The sequence below is a fragment of the Montipora foliosa genome, chromosome 14 (genome assembly GCF_036669935.1).
Source record: "Montipora foliosa isolate CH-2021 chromosome 14, ASM3666993v2, whole genome shotgun sequence".
In the NCBI taxonomy this organism is placed as follows: Eukaryota; Metazoa; Cnidaria; class Anthozoa; order Scleractinia; family Acroporidae; genus Montipora; species Montipora foliosa.
In genome coordinates, this window is record NC_090882.1 from 16542340 (window position 1) to 16545632 (window position 3293).

The window sequence follows — 3293 nt, forward strand, 5'->3', positions numbered from 1 at the left end:
TTGGGTTTTAAGTAAATCGATAAACGGCCATTGAGAAGTTGCTCGAAATTTGGAGCTTTAAGGCACGAAATGAACTGATTTTAAACTAGTGTTTTCCATTTTTGGCAAAACGTGAATCTCAGTCCGACATTTGCACTTCGCTGTAAACACGATGCTAATTCTTTCTGTTGTCAAAGCTCAAAAACTACAGCCCTATGAACAGGTAAACCAAAGAGATAGCTACAAAAGGGTTACCGTTTGACAGAAGTTCCTTTTTCTTGCTCTTGTCACGTATTTCAAGTTCTCCATCCATTTACCTAGGTTTAAGCTTAAACGGGGACAAAATTTGCTTCTTTAGCAAACTACGCCGACACCTCTCTTCCCAATTAATATTTCATACAATTGAGGCCAGAGCAGGTGTTTTACCGTCATCCCTTCCTCATAAATGGTATTCTAGCGATCTTTTGTGTTTCTACGAAATGATCTTAACTGTTTTTTTTTTTAATGTTTGGCTTTACAAAACGAATCAGTTGATAACGGAAGGAAGCAATTCTTGTTTAATGCGAAAATACTACCGCTGTAACAATATATATTGTGGTTATGTTTAAACTAGCATAGCGACTGGAACAACATGATCAACCACTGAATCGGTAACATTCGTCTATATGCATGTCACACATTGTTCACATGCTCTGCTTTCCCTTAGGATTAGTAACCTAGTAAATAAACTGTAGAAACGGCCAGAAAGCCCGCTTCTCATGTTTAGGTCTCCTTTGATTTGTTTGCCGAGTTGGGTCTCCCAGAACAAAGGGTTTTACTTCGGCCCTGGGAGCTGTTTAGTACGCCGCATAAGATCAAGATCAGAGTTCTACGCTGGGACTGTGTGGATGAAATCCCAAATATGTGCCCATTCAAGAGGGCAATTTCCTGTGCATGGTGGTGTTTATTGTGCTGTAAAAAGTAGCCATCTAACTTTCGGGGCTGTGGCGGGCGAGATCCTGAAGTTTGATCATTCAAATGAAAGCTACAGAGCAGTTCCTTTCGCTGATGCTATTTACTGTGCCATATAAAGTGGTTGTAAGTATATACTACGTAGATGCAATCCTAATGTGTGACCATTCACATGAAAACTCTTAGGCAAGTCCTTGTCGTGCTGTTTATCATGGCGTATTGCGTCGGAATATACAATTCAAGTGTGAGCATTAAAATGAAATCTTCTAAGAAGTACTCTGCAGTGGTCAATGTAATCACGCTATGAAATAGCAAGCTTTTCAGTCCAATCTTTTGGACGACACTGATCGAAATCCTTAATTACAATAATTAAAATGACAGTTAATGCACTACAGTTTTCATGGGCACTTATTCTGTGATTGAGAGATTTAAAACACGTTCATACCTATTGAACTTCTGTTGGCTTCAACTCTTACTAAATCAAGTCTGTCCAATACTCCCAATGTGCTCGCAGAAGTGAACCAATGGTCGTGTTGTTGACGGCGATAAATTTGCTTCTTTCGATCTCATGTGAGAGCTTGAAGATCTCGATTGAGAATAAAAGCAAAGACGTGTCAAGAACCAGGTGTTTGTCACTTTAATCTCCTTAATCTGCAAAAAAAAAAAAAAAACTCCAGTATAAATTACATCTTAAAGTGGTTTCACTATATGTGTGGGCAGTATATCCGAAAATAGTCAGTTTGTCCCAGACTGACTTGCATTTAGAACGTTATCCTGTTCACCCAACTGGGAGCATTTCTGACAGCAAAAAAAAAAAAAAACACTCAAATTCATCTTTTTTTCTCCAGGTCACCTGTCGTCATGACAACTCCTCATTGGTCAGGTCAGCGGAAGTAGTAAGCACCAGGTGGTTTTTTCACGTCTTTTTTTCAGTGAAAAAAACAAAAACAACAACAACAACAACAACAACAAAACAAAAAATGCAAGGTGACCCACGTTAACACCAACCAGGTGTGGCCAACACAAGTTCAAGCATGCGCATAGCTCCGAGAGTCTTCGCGCTTTTGAGCTTCAAACCACACTTGACATAGAAGCAACACTATTTAAAGTTCTTGTGCTCTTGGAGTGGAAGAGGAGACTTATTTCAACAAAAAGAAAAACAAACACTTTTTTTGCAATTGACCTCTTAGCTTGAATGGTTTGTTTTTTCCATTTCAGACCACGTGCTGTTCCCAAGGGAATTCTCCTTTTGTTTTTTCACAACTTGTTCGTTCATAAGCACGTGCATAAGACATTATTTGAATCAAAGGAAACTGTTCTCTAAAGTAACATCACGTGATCTGAAATGGGAAAACAAAACGTACAAGCTAGCTTAAGAGTACTATTACAAGAACTTCCAGACATTTGTGATTTTTTCGTCAGTTCCAGTGAGACGTCATCTTGATGTTGATAAATTGGAAACAACTTTTCAAATACACAATAGACAGGACACACAAAAAAAAAATAATTCATTAGCTGTTTTAAAGGAAAAAGATCTTCACCATGATTGCTTATGAAAGACACAAGAACGATGAGACTTATATCATATTCTCGGTATCTGCAACAGAGTAAAAAATATGTGTTGTTGTAGTTCTAGTAAAACGATGAGACAGCACACCGAATTCCGTAGACAGTATTTTTCTTTATCACTCACTCACTCAATCCTCGGAGCCCCGCTGGGGGAGCATAAGGCACCGACAAACTTCTTCCATTCAGACCGGTCCTGGGCCAGCCACCGCAGCTCGTTCCACGTCTTTCCAGCTGTTTTCATCTCGTCCTCGATGGTCCTCCGCCAAGTGCCGAGTGGTCTACCCCGGTGCCTCTTCCCAGTGGGCGCCCAAGACAGTGCCTCGAGCGGGTGCCGGCCTTTCTTCATGCGAAGGAAATGGCCAAGCCACGTCCACCGTCTTCTTTTCCCCTGCAGAACGATGTTGTTCACCCCTGTGCGCCTCCAGATCTCCTCATTGCACACCTTTTCTTGCCACCTGACTCTCAATATTCTCCGTAAGCATCTCCCTTCGAAGCCCCGAAGTTTGTTCTCCAACTTCTTGTTGGTTCTCCACGTCTCTGAGGCGTAGAGAAGAGTTGAACGTGCGTTGGACTGGTAGATTCTGAGCTTAGTTTTGGTACTGAGAGTTGTGGACGTCCAAATGTTGTTCAGTTTCTTGAACGCCTGAGCTGCGAGACCAATTCTGGTTGACACCTCTTTGTCGATGTTGCTGTCGGATGAAATGTAGTTCCCAAGGTACTTGAAGCCTTTGACTTCCGTCAGTGGTTCGCCTTCTACCGTCACAGGTAGTCTGAACTTGTTTTTTGCCTTCATG

The 3293-nt window shown here is 41.3% G+C and overlaps 1 long non-coding RNA gene across 1 annotated transcript; it reads left to right on the forward strand.

Moving 5' to 3' along the window:
* Positions 1–592: 592 nt before the first annotated feature.
* Positions 593–1884, forward strand: LOC137985076 (uncharacterized). The gene is made up of 2 exons (XR_011119230.1): positions 593–1056; positions 1779–1884. It is a non-coding gene; the product is annotated as an uncharacterized lncRNA (long non-coding RNA).
* The last annotated feature ends 1409 nt before the right edge of the window (positions 1885–3293 follow it).